We start from the raw sequence: 17,328 nt of genomic DNA on the forward strand, positions 1-17,328 counted from the left end.
TTTTATTTTTGTCTCCTTAAGCCATTAAACTGGGTTGCAAACAGAAGAACAGCTAAAAAAAACATGTCATTCAGATGCAGCCTCTGCACGCTAGAAGGTAACGATTGCCATAAGAAAAAGACTAAAAAACCCAGACATGGAGACGCGATTATAGATGCTTTTGTGGAGCTCTTTAAAATAAAGAACTTAACCTCTCAACATTAACCGTATCTTCAGGGTTTTTTACAGTCGGAGCCTTCATCATGTAGCGCTGAGGCTACAAGTTAGCTTCTCCACACGCAATGGGTGCGTCTAGTTTTTGAACACATTTTTGGACAAGCATTGAGCATCAAATATGACGCGCGTCAAAAGAGGCAGCGGACTTGAATTTGACCTATTCGGTGTCAAATGCAACTTTATGTCGGGCTTGTTGCACATTTCTCTTAAAGGTCCGACTTCTAGGCTATATGTTTTTTCTTCTTCATTATAAACTTTTTTGCTCTTGCGACGTATTCTCCGGAGCGGCTTATAGTCGGGAAATTATGGTATTTAAAAGCACCCCCAGTGTGGGCGGTGTAAATGACCTCTAGAGTCAGCCCATCACTATTTTATTTTGTAATTCTCCCTTTTTTTGTATAACGTGGTTGTGGCTTTTATTTTGAAGGAATGCAAAGACGCGCTAACCGGAAGCCGTCAGAGAAGCCAACGTGAAGGCAGCATGTGCTTCGTGTCTGCCAAAACGGTTAAAAACAAGTTAAGGGTTTTTTTAAAAAACTAAAGTTTACCATATCCCATAGCACCTGGTTGATGGGGGAACAAGGTTTGTAACATTTGGGCGATTTTTAGTAATATAATAAATATAATTTTACGTTGTCAGCGCATTTTATTTTGCCCAGTAGGTGGTACTGTAATGACAAGCTAATGCTGAGTCATGGTTGAAATGAACGCTAATATTACAGTAAGGAACATTTTTCTATTGTTAAATAAGTTTGTTAAAATACAGTTACATTATTTGATTTGCATCAGAGGTTAAAAATCACAAAGTAATAAATGAATGGTGTAGAGTTTTAAGGTTAGAAGGTAATTAATAAAATAAAAAGGGTTGAAATGGTGAATACGAGATATGAAGAGATATAAAATGTAAGAGATATAAAATGTATTTGTATTTTTGTTGTTGTTGTAGCTCTTACGGTGTGTTCACACACACAAGGGGCGGCCGTGGTGCAGTGGTAGGGCGGTCGACTCCTGATCAGAAGTGAGCGGGTTCGACTCCGCCTTGCCCGCCCATGTGTCGAAGTGTCCTTGGGCAAGACACTGAACCCCGAATTGCCTCTGGTGGGAGGTTGGCGCCAGTGTTCGGCAGCGGAGCCACCACCAGTGTATGAATGTGTGTGTGAATGGGTGAATGGGTCTGTGACTGTGAAGCGCTTTGGGCCCTCGAAGGAGGGTAGAAAGCGCTATACAAGTATACGCCATTTACAAGGCTGAATAAACGGGTTGTGAATAATCAGTTTGAGAGACCATCATCTTTTCTACCGGGGATGCTACAACGACTGTTGGTGCGGAAGTAAGCCAGCACTCACATCCCATGATCCCTTTGTTTACACTCTCTCCTGCTAGCTTAGAGACCCTCCCAAGCTAACTTTACAGGTACAACAAAAATGGAGAGCAATATTGGAGCTGTACAGTTGTGTGCCAAATGCCAAAAAGCTTGGATGAAGTCAACGAAGACGTACATGAATCTATTTGTCTGGATATGAATGGAGTGGAGGATGGAGCTTGAGCCCGCCAGTCGTTGTCTGTACATAACAACTGTAAGCTTTTACAAATGTCATTTTTTCATCTGCTCCTAATTTACCAAGATTTAAAGAAAACATACTTAGAGATGCAGTTTTAATCCTAATTTTCTTTATATATGTCCTCCATGATAAAAATGCTGCAAGAATATGTTAAAATTGATCAAAACACATAATTTTCATTGAAGTGGGCCATTTATAGTAATTTTATGTAGGTACTTTTTTCCTATGCTTTAGAACCGTAACTTTAAAAAAAGGTGCTAAAGGAAAAAAAAAGGTGTATTTTACTGTGTAAATACATTTTTTCCCTTTTGTTTTTAAGTAATTCAAGAAAAGAACAAACAAGGGAAAAGTGAGGTCTGGTAAGAAAGTGTAAAAAAAAAAAAAAAAACAGAAAATTTCTCCCTTAGTTGACAAAAAAACAGTGTTTAATTAGCACCCTAATATGACAGATTTCCCTAATTGTGTGCAGCACAGACTGAAAAAAGTAATTAAATGTTTTTCTCAGCTTGATTATTTCGTTGTCTTTTGTTTAAAAAGTTTAGTTTGGTGTTGGTATCTTCACATTTCCCACTTCCTTTTCATAATTTTAGGTTAAGATGGTGTTTGGTTGGGAAATGTGCTGAAAAGTTCGTTTTAAACAATGCTGTTAATAAACGCTAATTAAAAAAAATCTTTTTGAGAAAAAATATTTTGTTTTTGATAAAAGACAGTCATTGTTGCTCATTTTGATATTGTTACCTTTCAGTCTGAAAATGGGTGGTTTGATTAAGAAGCTCATTTAGATGAACACCAAATATCCATTCATGAACTGGTTTCTTGAGATGTCAGATTAATCCATCCATCTATCTATCTTCAACCAGAGCCTAACCTAGCTGCTGTTAGGTGACACACTCTTGGGCTGATCGCCAGCCTGTCACAGGACCACATACATAGAGTAATCTATTAACCTGTTATTGCTGTTTTTATATCCCGTGGAACAAACGGAACAGGAAAGCAACAACATTTTTATTTTGCAGACATATCATCTTCAACGTTAATGATTATTGGGTATCGATTATAATTTCCAGAATCGAATCGAATCACAAGAGCCTGAATCGTTTTGATTCTGTTTTTTTATTTTTTTATTCTTCAATTCAATTTTAAGTTTACACATTTCTACACATTTGTTTAGAAATACATTAATAATCCACTAAATAATTTGAGTATATTGATATTAATCTGATACAGTTCACATATTGAAAAATGTATTAGTAAAATAATGAGATTGTTAATATCATACAGCGTTACATGGATTCTCTAAAGGAGAAGTTCTATCAGAAATTTTCAGATCATTAACATTGTAAACATTGCTCTTCTTCTGCTGGGGGACTTTTCAGTTTGGCCACTTGGTGGCGATCGCGCCGTAGACCTGATTCAAGAAAAATATGACAGTATAAGGAAAAAAAAACAATGTTTTAAACCACAAATAGTTACTATAAACATATTTCTTTAAAAGAGTTTGGAAAATTCATGCCTGAGAGTAAATAAAGATGTTCGTTTAGTCAGCAATGTATTTTTTTGGTCTACCGAGCGTTAGCATTAGCCGTATTAAGGGAAATTCTATTAAACGTTAGCAACAAGCTACCGGACTTTAGCTTTATGTGCTAAATCGATTTATGTCTTTTGTGAATCGATTATTGATCTATTAAGCTTAAATCGATTCAAATATTTACAAAATACAGGTGAGTGGATTTTCTTTTTTTTTCTTTTTTTGTCTTATTTTTTGGTTGGGTTGAGGTTTTGAAAGTAATAGGAAACTGCAAAAAACATAATGGTTCATGTAAATCTGGCAAATTCTAATGGTGAAATATTCGTATTAAGTTTGCATTTACAGTATCTGGTTACTTCCAGATATCCTAGTTTGTTTAAGCCAGTTTTTTTTCTTATAATTTAACTACTGCATATTAATAAAGAATTTAAATACTCTAACAATCTATGTGCCTAATAGAAAGTCTGGTCTATGGGTTAAACTGTTTGGTAAATGAGTCCCAACCAAATAAATAAAGCTATTACTCCTAAATGAAGGTGTTTCTATGTTTGGAGAGAAAAAAAAGATGAAACTACATTAGGTGTGCATTTGTACTGTTACTCCACTCCATTTTATTTCAATCTTGTACTATATACTGTGCTGGATATTGTCCTCTATAAAGCTCGCTTTAAAAATTCATGACACCAGATTTAGATTTGTGCTTCGCTGCAAAGAACCATGTTACTTTACAGAGAGCTCAGCTTTTTTCCAGTCCATGTAGAGTTCAGCAACTTTTTTTTTTTTTTTTTTTTTTGAGAATGACATATTGTTAAATTGTACAACACTCCATTGTAAATCTAACGCAGCAACCACTGAAGGATGGATTATATACACAGTCTGTCCAATGATTCTTTCTATTATTACTCTGACACACTACAGGAGTCTTTTTATTCTGGAAATAACCTCCTTCCAGAAGCTTTATCTGGTGCAGATATACTGTGTTAATCAAAGTCTTAAAGCAGCACAAAGAACACACTCTCTGTCTATAATCTACACATAAACTGCATTCGGGTCACACAATGCGTTAGGAGCGTTATCTTCAGAATGTTTTATACATTATTTTGCACAAAAATTTAACAGCCATTAAAAGTGTTATCTACAGAAAAAAGCTGTGATCATGCATCATTCAGTTGTTCTCTGAATGTCTGATGCCGCATTAAATGTTGTAGATAATACAATCTCGAGATACATATAGCATTCAACACATTTGTCATCAATCAGACAGTTGTTTGCTGTTTTGGTTGCTCCAACTAGATGTATTGTCGGCTTCGCTGGATGGCCTTTCTGCATTTTAATGAAACCAAGATGGCTGAAAAATATGCAGAAGTCATTTTGCTGTTTCAGGTGCTAATGCAATGTAAATGGAGCAAAATAATCTGGAGTGAGTAATGTCTGTTTGCAAATGCATCAAGCATTCAGAGTTTGGTATCCCTTGCATGCAAAGTATTAGCGAGGTAATTGATTTTGCAAGGACCATTAGGAACAATTTGTGTATCAGATGGGCTGGAAAAGAGAGTTGTTGATTAGTCACATCTTGCTTTCAGAAGCAGCTTTCATTTTTACATTCTTATCTGGGGTGCGATCCAAAGGTGAAATGATTTTGTATTTTGGATTCATATAAAAAGTATTGGTGTACTTTTAAAACTGTATTGGATGAGGAATAGTTGCCATTATATCTCTGTGTGTGGTTTTAAAGACCAACTCAAAGCTTTTAAAAGAACCACAAAACATATTAGAGAACTGGAAGAAAATGTGTAGGTTCTCTGCGTGACTGCTTTTTCTCAGCTTTTTTTAGGCATTCAACCCTGAGATTTGTGTTGTTTGAGGGCAAAAGTATAAAGGACAGCTTTAGACAAGGAGACATTAAAAAGTCGCTTTAAATGTTATACAGACTCGATTTATATTCTGTAGGGTCAGTTGCATGATGGTCACTGGGTCAATGCACCTGTTCACTGATGATCTCCTGAGGGACAAGAGACAAAATATTCTGCCTTAGCTCTAGCGGGTGGAGATGGTGATAGAGAATGTGTGTTTGTATGAGTGAGTGGGTTGATTCAAGTACAAAAGGAAAACTGTAAGAAGGTATTTGAACAATAAAAGGCTAGGTGATGTAAAAAACAAACAATAAAAAAACCAAGATGCTTATGTCAGGACTTGTACTTCCCGTTCCACCTCCAACCACCAGAGGGAGCTCTCTTCAGAGTATTAACCTACTTCCTCACTCCATCTCCCATTACTGAACACTCTCCACGTCATGCCCAGCTGTTTCTCATTATCATCATCCACCTATCCGTTTATATGCCCCGTTCGTACTTTGCTCCTTGCGAAGTCTTGTCTAGCTTTTACCAAGTAATCCTGAGCGGTTCTCTTGTATCTTTTGCCTCGCCTCTCTGTCTCGATCTACGATTTTTGACTCCTGCCTGGCTTGTTACTACGTCTTCGTTTTTGCCCTTGTCTGTTTTGGTCACTATTAAACTTACCTGCCTGCATATGGATCATCCTCGTTACAGCTTAACATATTTTTCACACTCTAAAGTGCACTTCATTATTTTCAAAAAATAAAAATGCGCCTCATAATCAGGAGCATCTTCTTTATGGATTAATTTAGGTTTTGCTTACAAGGTGCTACCTCACATTGTCAGTCTGCTTTCTGTGCAAGTCGCAAACAAGGTTTGGTTACTGGTAAATACGCTAACGTGAAGTGATGACATTGATAACACGTCAATTTAAGGCTGGGATCATTGTGATAGCACAAGGGTTGAAATCTCAAAAAGTGTATTTTTCATGGCATGGCTCCTTTAATGCCTGGTGTGCATTATATAGGACATAAGTTTGAAAATAGACAATTTATTCCAGTGAAGAGCCATGGTACAGAGGTAGAGCGGTCAACCTCTGGAAGATTGCAGGTTTGGTTTTTGCCATGTACCCCCATGTGTCAGGATCTTTGGGCAAGACACTGAACCACAACTTGCTCCTGGTGGTTATAGGTTGGTGCCAACGTTAGGTAGTAGAGCTGCTATTAGTGTGTGTGTATGTTTGGGACTGTGACTGTAAAGCACTTTGGGCCTTTAAGTAAGGTAGTAAAATGCTATATAAGTATATACCATGTACCATTTCATTGATGGTTACCATTTTTAACTGGTGCACCCTATACTGCTGAAAATACAATTTCATTGTGAGAACCTATAGCTATAAATTGAGTTTAGTTTTGTTGCATTTACTTTGTTCTGTTTCTTTCTATTGCAACATGACACTAAATTTCTTACAAACTATCAATTTTTTTCATGTATTTAAACTCTCACTATTAGTTGTCCAGAATTGTATATTTTTATGCTGCTGTGGCTTTTCAGTCATGTTCAAGTTTATTTTTGAAAGATTTAAGTTTCCATCCATTTCTTCCGGATTTCACTTCGCCCTTTATTGGCATAAGCAACTTCAAATGTCAAACAAGTCCAAATGTTAAGTTCCTGTAGTGATGTTATAATAGTTGCATCCCAAATCTCGGTATGTGCCAAGAGTGATTTGAAGAGTCTGTTTATTTTCTAACCATTGTGTTTCTGCAACATAATCCTGAGTTTGGGACCAGTCTTATGTCTTCAGATGACCCAAATTAGGGCAAAGCTATCTAGTTACACATGTATTGTAAATAACAACAGGGAAAAAGCAAATGCACTACAGACAAAAATCAAATAAATATAGAGGAAATCAGGGGAACAGTCTCCAAAAGTGTAGCTTTTAAAGCTAAAAGCATCAGCATTTGTTAGCCAATAACTGGTCCAAATGACTCCCAGATCAAACCATAACGAAAGCTCTCTATCTTTAAATATCTAAAGGGAATGTACAGTCACTAATTAGGTCAACTAGATATTTAGCTAAAAGTGGCCATTTTTCTATAACATATTCCTATACAAGTATAGAATAAGGGTTCCTTTGAGAGTTTTGCTTCATAATGTGAGATTTCAAGATATAAAGTCTACACAAATGTCTATAACTGGTATTTGTCCTTCTGGTGTTCTTTGTGTATTAATTTAGCTCTTTAATTCTTTGTTGAAATTAGACTTCTAATAATTCTTTAAACTGCATTTACTATAAAACACACTTCATTGAGTTTAAATTTCATATAGTTTTTGTCCATGAAGGGAACTCATCATCTGCATTAGCAATTTAGGAATAAAAATGGCTAAGTGATGAATGGCATAGTTATTTTGAAAAATATAGTCCTAAAGCTTTATTCATTTTTTCCTCCCTTGCTCCAGTTGGAGTAACTTGATGACCTTTCTCTGTGGTGTCTTAGTACTTGCAAGCTCAATTTGCTGGCTCATGAGCCAGTGTGCCAACATAATGTTCTTTCTCCTGCGCTTATTAATAATAACCCTGAATTTCTGTCCCTTTGAGCCACAGCTCAAGATCTTCTCTTTTGCACAACATGACAGACTCCCCATATGAACCCAGCTGGTATCAGAGCTAAAATTGGAAGAAAGGTAATGTATTAAGATATTTCAGGGTGTCACACCTTTGGTTCTCACACACGGAGAATAGAATAATGGCCATATTTAAGGAACACTGTTAAAGGCTGCATAGTACTTATATATATATATATATATATATATATTTTAAGTAGAACTTAGTTGTAAATTACAATCAGGAATCTAGTTATAATGCAAAGAATAATGACTAAAAACAGCTTTACCCTGTTCACTTCTTTTTCTAACCTGACTTTAGTCTTTTTCCTCCAAAATATCAGCTCCTGGTTTGCAAAGAACATGGATTTCTATATTATTGTTTATCAGGAAAAAGTTTCACTGGAATTTAGCAAACTTGAACAGCAGCAAAGAAATAACAGATCGTTGTGTTTTTGGTAACAGTATGATGGGAAAAATGAGTGTGTATGATTTAAACTCTGAAAGCATAAAGGTCAAACAGAAGAGGTCCAAGATTCAAACCCTGGTGCACTCTTCCTTCAAGATAAAATAAGCCCTTTCAAGAAATATTTCATGATCTGAGGTATCAGAAGCTGATCAAGCAGAACTAAAACTGATCTTTTTCTTGATTTAATGCCAAATCTGAATTCTTCCCCTACGGCTTCTTCCTACCCTTCCAATTGTAGGGGCATCTGTAGGGGTGTCTGAAATTGTTTGTAGGGACTTTTGACTGTGTATTCCTCCGCCGCGAAGGTGTTCCACTTTGCGCTGTGCCGCAGAGGAGAAATGCATTTATTTACAGGGTTGTGCTCTGAATACAAACGTTTACATTTGAATATAAGTAATGACTTTTTGTTTCAGCATGACTTTTTAAAATTATAAAACTTATGTTGTTATGTATTTTCTGAGGACTGTCAGCTATGCGTTAACTGGGGCTGGGTATCGCTAATAATTTCCAAAATCTTTTTGATTCCCCAGAGCCTGAATCGATTCAATTAATATTTTTTTTTAGATTCTTTCAGTCCTCTCAATTCAATTAAATTTTGAGTTTATGCAATTTGCCCATTTTTTTAAAAATACCATACAGTGTTACACAGTTTCTCAAACTGAGAAAATCTAACAAAAATGTTCAGATGATTAGAATTGTAAACATTGTTCTGCCTCTCCTGGTCCACTGGGTGGCGCTTACACTATATTATTACATTTTATTCCAGAAGAATAAGCAAAAAATGGTATATAAATAGGAAAATATAGACCACAATGCATTGCAGTTGAACAATTTGTGCAAAAATCATCAAAATGTTTATCATCAGAACACAGTGGAGTCACAGATAGACATCGTTAAATGTTCATTTTGATTAGATTTTTACTTCGCTGAATCAGTGACGTCATTTGCACTGGTTAAAAAAAAGTTGTGATCATGATGTCAGAATTCCTTTTAAAATCCAGGGCACTTGATAGTCCTGAACTTTATAGTTTTTTAGTAGTTAGGGATTTGGATGGGAATGTAGACATAGCCACTATTTTTCCATATCTCTCTGCTTGGAGGGCTAAAGGAGTTAGACAGAAGCCGTAGGGATAGGGGAAGAACTTGGCTTTGGGCTTAGTGTTAATGTAAATACAGTTGAACATTATTTGTCTTGTTTTTAGACAATTGTTATAATCAGAACATCTTGTAAAAAATAATAAAAAAAGGGAATTTGTCTGGAATTGTTCTCCTTGGAAGGATCCAGGCTGCTTTTTTAAATATAATTTTAAAGAAAATAGATGGACTGTAACATTCCAAAGAAACAATTGCTCAAATATTTAAGTTGGTTAAATCAATAAAGAAATGATTTGGCGCTGTCCTCCTGTGTTTTAGTAATAATTCCAGTAAATTTTGACCCTTCGGCCAACATTATTTTTGCCAGCAAAAACACTTTTAATAGAAGTTTAATGCAGTCTGAACTTTTTAAAATGAATTTTATGCTAAATTCTTTCACTGTTTTACATCTGACTCCTGTAATTAATTTGAAGCTTTTCTGTGTGCATGAAGGTCACAGCCAATAACAATAGCAAGGTTTAGAAATTAGCTCTGACTTATAATGTCCTTGAAGTCCTTGGTTGTGAGTGATATAGAGACACAAAGATCCATTTACTTTAAGAAAGAACAGCAGATTTACAGTTAAAATTCAGTTTTTACTGGCCTTCTATAGTGCTGCTCTTTACTATGTTGTGTTTTATGTTAGGGCTTTTAACTGACTACACTATACTTGCTTATTTTTTTATTTAAAGCACATTTCATTTCATTTTCACTTTCAAAGCAGATTTACTCAAGCCTGTGACTTACAGGGCAGTAAAAATAGACTTTAAAACAGATGTTGATGTAATTGCATTGGTTCTATAGAAAGTTACCTTCATTATCTAAGTGGAAATCTTCATCATAGTGTTAAAATTCTATGGTCACCTTGTTAATGTGTTAAGTGAATTTAGTTTTTTATTTAGTTTTTTCTAAGTAAAATCCCCTTCTCACACTAAGAGCGCTTCTCAAACTTTCGTTTTTGCTTTGTCTTTATTAGCAATGTTTACTGTAGCTGTCTCAGTAGGTGATAATCTGCTGCTAAAAGTTAAAAACGATGTGGTAATGTATTAATAGTTAATATAATGACTCAAAAACACAAAATGTCGCACTGTGCCCAACATTTGTCCAAATGTTTTACTTTTAGACAAGAATTTTAAGGCATGCATGTTGACATTTGTCTGTTCAATGTGCTTTCTCACAACTTTAACTTAAGCGCAACATTATTGACCTCTTGTGTGTTTTTTTTTGTTTTGTTTTTGTTTTGATAATCAGGAAAATTTTGTATAAAAGTTAAGACCTACATTATTTCAAAGGAGGCCTGTGTTCTCTTAGCGCCATGTGTTGGAGGCCATTTTGAAACTTCCATGACATCATTCTTACTTTGGTTTTAATCTCATTTTTGTCTAAAGGAAGCAATATTTTCTTGCAAATAAATTAATTTTGCTCTGTTTTCATCTAATAAATTGATTTACAACTCGAAATGTAGATATTTTCAAGGATATGAGTGATAAATACACTCGTTTTTTAAGAGCAAAATCAATCAAAACATATCGTATGTTTATTTTTTTTAAATTATTATTCTTTGCAAAAATGTATTCACTAATAACAATACATACTGTGATGATTGGCAGTTTATATGAGTATAAATATTAGGAAATATACACTAAATGTTGTTACTTTATCCTAAATTTGGTGCTGTGATATTTTCTTTTATATTACTGGTACATTTTCTTAGTTTTTTACTTGGAAAAAGTACTAAAAATTAAAATGAGTTTTATTAGATGTTTTTTTCTTACACTACACCACCTCAAAAAACAAAAAACAAAGAACTATTAAATTATATTTTAAATGTATTTAAGAGGGAAAAAAATGTTTTTGCCTAAAAAGAAGTTGACATTGCATTGTTTTTTTCTCTTTTCATTTTATCCTTTTTCATTTTCTCTCTCTCTCTCTCTCTTTATATATATTTATATATATATATATATATATATATATAAATATATATATTGCTTTTCTTTGAAATATGAAGTTTTAGGTTATTTTTTTTAATCATTTCTTCATTTTATGTTATGACATATTTTGGATGTCCAACAATGTCAAACTTAAGGGAGGTCATCTTTATATAAAAACAGAATGGAATAGAAACTAAAACTGCAAGGTTGTTATAATTAGTTTTTCATTTTTTTTGTTCTAAAACTAAATAACTAATAAAAAACAGTTTATATTAGTTTTACTAAAATGATCAGATTCAAGCATATATCTGAAAAATTATATGACAAAACAAAAAAAAGAGCAGCAGCTGATGTGTTTTACTCTTTCCAACCTTCGCCAGAGCAGCATATTGACTGATAGAGGAGGAGGAGCTTAACCGAGACAATTAGTGTGTCATTCAATCAAAACAACGACTCTTGTAAAAGAAAAAACAAACGACTGAAGGCAAAAGACAGAATGAGTTGGTATCTGGTGGCTCTTTATTTGAAGGATATCTGCTCACATGGTTCAAAGTCTTCCTTTGTTTCATTTTGTGTCTTTGCTCCTCCTCCCCTCCTTTCATTGTATGTCTCTCCCTGTCTTCTTATTCGCACACTCACATACACACAAGTACACACACCCAAACCCCAGTGCACCCTCTTTGCAGGAAATTTAATGGTCTCATGAACATCAGCCAGGGTCATGCTTGGGTCACAGCCAATTTATCTTAGCAAGCCGCAGTGAGGGGGCTGTGTATGAAAAGCATCTTTACATTAGCTGGAGGTTATAATTGATTAGCTAGTTTGTGTATACACAATGGATCGCTGTAGAGCTCTGAAAAGAAAAAGATGTGATCAAATTGAGTCACATGCTCCTGACAGGATATGATTATCTGGTCTGTGCATTGTTCCTACACTGTAGTCCTCATTATTCACATTTGTTGTAATTATTCTGGATTCTGCAACTGGTAGTTTAAACTGTGACTTATTAAAATTGCTGCTGTTGCTTGCAGCCTTTTTTATTCTTTAAGATTTTGCCTGTTTTTATGGACTGACTGCTAATAAAAATGCTAAATGTAATAGTCTCCTGAATGAAAAGATTGTCCTCACATGCATTTTTGAGTTTTTTAGGATAAAAAAAAAAATCTCTCCAGCTGTTTGCACTACATAAATAGTGATTTACTTTACATTATGTATCACCTCCTGGTCCTCTCCCTACTGTGGTTTATCTGCTGCTTGTTTGACCAAAGCTAACATTGTGTTTTTATTTGATGTGCTCTCCTACGGTTCGTTTATATGATCTGTATTCTATTGTCTGCACAGCAGTATGCCTCTCTTTCTGCTTTTACCTGTTTTTTTTTCGTAGTTGACAAGAATGTCTATTCCTGTTATCTTTTTAAGCAGCTTTTATAGTCTGCCAGTCAATCTTATCTCGTCTTGGAAGAAAAACAGCTGAATACAAGAATGGAATTGCATTAATTAAGTTTCAGTAACCTAATATGTTGAAACGCTATCTTGCAAAATCAACCACTGGCATTTCCAGTATGTGGCTGGGGTTCGGGCCACTGAATATTCCATATAAGTATTGTGGGAATCATAGTGTTTGAAAGAGTGGAGGCCTTTGTTTCTCTGAGAAAGACAATCTTTGCCTGTGTCTTGGTTTTATAATGACTTCTCATGTCTACTCGCAGTCCTAAATGCATTCCTGTCTGTGAAATGCCAAACAAATTAAATCTAACTCAAGCCGATTGGATTCAGTCATACTCCTCATTATGTCCATTAGAAGCCAATGAGGTATTGCAAGTATTTTATTGCCAAATTTAATGAAGCCGCAGTTCTCCATTTGGATTTCTGGGATATTTGCATATGCCAGCTCCATGAGGATGACTAACAAAGCTATTCAGCAAACATCCATCCACTTTTATGACATGTGCCAGGTGTACGCAGCGAATCGTAATCCTGTAGTACACATAGATGAGGGGGAAAAAAAGTATTCAGATTAAAACCTCTTCATACAGGTCAGTTGGCATGATTGTCAGTAACAGCAAAAGCTGTCCAACTAAAAGAGCATGGAGGAATGGTTCGGGGAAATCTATGCAGTTTCACAGGTTTCTACCCCAAAGGCCAGATTTTACCGTGCCTAATTGGGTTGCAGAAGTAATACATATTTATGTGTCGAGGAGCTTTGTGTGATGTATTTCCTTAAAGGTTCTAAAAAAACATTTTGTTTTTGTGCAATGTTCTGTTTGTGTGTCTCTTTTTGAACACTGGATAATAATGTGTGCTAACACTGAATTGTTAATTAATCACTGGCTGCATTTGAGACATTTTGTTTAAAAAAAAAGAGAGAGAGAGAGAAAGAGAGCAGCTTACATGCTGGCAGCAGCACAGAAGCATCTCAGTCCTGCAGGAGTGCTGCTGCACTACTGCCATCAAGTGGAGCACTAAAGGGATGTCCCTGTTGCCAAGGTAAAAATAAATAAAGTAAATATCATGTATCTCACAGTTAATATATATAAGTGCAGACAAACATTGACTCAATAAAGAAATAGAGTGCAACAACATCACAGAAATACAAAAAAGTTGCAAGATGGGCCAAATATTTATCACAGTGTAAAGGCCTGGATTTAAAAACTAAATCTATAATACATTGTATATTTATAAAGTATGACATTTATAAAAACAATAATTTGGCCTTTATGTGTTTGTTTCTCTGTAAATATAAGTTTAATTTTACACACACATTTATATATGTGTATTAATGCTTACATTTTTATCAAATACATTAAATCAATATTAATTACCTTATTTTCTAAATGATTAACTTACTAAGATCTTTTCTTTATAAACCTTTCTTACCATTAAATGTCATAAAAAAGATGAGAGCTCCATCTGGTGGTCAAAAGAGGTATGACGGGTCAAAACGAAACATTTAGAGCTTTAAATATTTTTACTGCACAAATTCAAATGGATGTAGAGCAATATTTTACTAAAATTGTATTTTAAAATTACTTCTGCAGGATTAAAAAAAAACAACTGACATTTGTGCTTTTTAAATCTAATCATTTTTTGGTATTTTGAGTGTTGCTATTGATTTAGACGTTAAATATTACAATTTAACACTTTATTTTAATATTTGTATTTTATTATTTATAGTCATACTCATGGTAATTTTCCAAACATTGGGGTTTGTTCTGCCTCATCCCAACTATTTTTCTGCAGCAGAAACAAGAATGTTTTAGTTTTAACATTTTGGGGGAAAAGTTTTGCCAAAGGGGTTTTTTGTGCTTCCTGGAAAGCTGTAATTTTTTTTATTTTATTTTATTTTGTTTATCAGAAAATCTGCCGTTACATTGGTCTGTTTTACTGCTACACTTTGGAATAATGCCTGTTTCTCCATAAAAGTGACTGAAAGCTGTTAAAGGCGCCACATTCTAAAGCTATTAAATAATGCAAACCTGATTGTATTTGCTGTTTCCTCAAACTTTCAGATCCTAAAAAACAAATATGATTTTTTTTAAATAAAAACAACAAATAAATGTGGGTTTTTAGTGCAATCACCACAAGCAGAACAGAAGATGTGAGGCTCAAACAGAAAACTAATACATTTATTTGAAAAAATGTAATTGTGTTTTCCCACTAAAATATGACTAACTGTAAGCTAAGTATTGTTTAGAAATTATTTTTTCTGAAGAAATATATAGTTTTCACTGGTGCTAGTACTAAATCACTAAATTAAAGAAAATATATATATATATATTTATATATATATATAATACAAGAATTGACACATTTAAATCTGCTTTTATTTAGTTTAAAAGAAAACACTTAACTATTTTAATGATAAAGTTCACATACTGTCTCCAGGAGTCTGTGGTGATGCTCACTAAAGAATAAGATCTGATTGGCTGAGAGTGTTTCATTTCGATTTTTTTCTTTCCTTGCTGGACGGAGCGAATACTCCAGAGAAAGTTCCACTCGAGTATCATCCTCGTGTTACAAAAGTGCTGTAGTTGCACATACGCTTCCCACTAATATATTTTAGCAGATGAAACATTGATGTTCCCTCTAAAGCGCCATCCTTCTTACTACGTTCTTCACAGACAATAGCACTTTGCCAGCAATTTGTTACAGCTAAGATGTATGGCGTGATAAATATTTAAAATCAAATTTGGCAAAAAGACACAGATGGATGTGGCACCCCGGGCTGTCGCAGGAGCGCACATTAAAAGTACGGGGACGTCCCTGTCCAACTTCCTTACACCCGCCCACGCAGGCATGCGGGCGCTCACCTGCAAGTTTTACCTTCCCACAGCAACACAAACCTCTTTTTTTTTTTTTGGTTTGCCAATCAAAATCGACAAGTTGGCATGGCGGCAACACAAAAGGTGAGAAGGTTTGTCAGGAAGCAAGAATGCCATTTCTACATTAGTTATACACAATTATTGTAAACTGTTGCTTTCCTTTTTTGCTTAAGGCATTTTCCCCCAAAAATACATTGTTTTAATATGAAATGCACAAATATCTAACATGAGCATGACTTTCTCAGTCGTCCTGCTCCATCATTGCAGCAGCAGAGATAAAAGATCAAAGGGAGGACAATGGCTTCCAGTTGATGTATGACCACCAGACCCCAGCTCCATTCATCATTACTGTACAGTAAATGCTCAGTTTGTGGGCCTTGTCATCCTCTCTGTGATGACTAATAGCTTGACATTAGATGGCTGATAACAGAAAAAGCAAATAATCTGCTCAGTGTCTGATGACCCTCCCTACGCTGAGGCTGCACGGGCCCTCCAGCGGCACGCCGTAAACCATTAGGAAAAATGAGAGGAAGGCTTTGATTAATTCCACTCTGATCCAGTCATTTATCAGCGCCGGGCTTCTGTGCAAACAAAACTTTTCCAAACTGGATGCAGTTGGTTTACTGAAAACATCCAGATACCCTGAAACACAGTAAGGAAGAGGCTGGTGTCTAACTTGGCATTGATTCTTCACGTGTAGCAGTTTGCTGGTTCATCAGTGAAGGTATGATGGGTGGAGTTAGCGCCTTGTAGCTTTCCTGTGTGACTGCATCATGCAAACTAAGGCTGGCCGACCCGGGTCTTCAAGATCTATCAGAACACGTGATTCAGGTCAGCAGCAGCAAGGAAAGGAAGAAGGGCTGCAAAGCATACAGCCTAGGTAGATGATTAGGGCCAGTTCTCAAAAAACAGACAGAAACAAATTTTACAGAAACCTTTTCTTAACCTGCTGAATTACTTTTGGGGTCACGGGGCTGCCAGAGCCTAACATGGGCACTTAGTGTTGGGCAAAGGCAAAATACAACCTTGGACACATCGTCAGGCCACATACTCACACCTATAGGGACAATCAACCTATGAAACATGTCTTTGGACTGTTGGAGGAAGCCAGAGTCCTCAGAGAAAACCCACACATGCAGAACATGCACATTCCACACAGAAAGGTCCTAGTTGGGATTTAAACTGAGGGTTTTTCACTATGAGGTGAAAGCGCTAACCACTCCACCACCGTGCCACCCAGAAAAAGGTACATTTCCACACAAAACTGAACATCTCTTATGTGCTTAACTTCTTCCAGTTAGGACAGAATGTACCACCTGGTCCTAAGGGTTGAGTGTAAAATATGGCAATAATTCAACAATCATGACTTTCCAAAACTAAAATATTGAATCTAATGCTTTTGAAACACCAAGATGTTGAACTTTTTTAATCTTATTCTATGTAGAATGTTGTCCACCTCTTTTTCTATGGGGATGGATCCAAAGAACACTCTTTTGCAAAGAATTTAAATGAAAATTCAATAAAAATATCCACACTTTTCAAAATGTGCAAATAGGTGGTAAGTTTAGAAGGTATAAAGTCACATCAAGTTTTGTCTAAGATGCACTATTGTCATGAATTGGTCCCCAGTCTCCTCCTCTGGGAATCAGGGGGATCTGTCACCTAAGTACTAGCACTTCCTGGGTCTCTACACTACACTTCCCATCAGCCCCTGCTGTCATTCCGAG

The sequence above is a fragment of the Oryzias melastigma genome, linkage group LG3 (genome assembly GCF_002922805.2).
Source record: "Oryzias melastigma strain HK-1 linkage group LG3, ASM292280v2, whole genome shotgun sequence".
NCBI classification, from domain to species: Eukaryota; Metazoa; Chordata; class Actinopteri; order Beloniformes; family Adrianichthyidae; genus Oryzias; species Oryzias melastigma.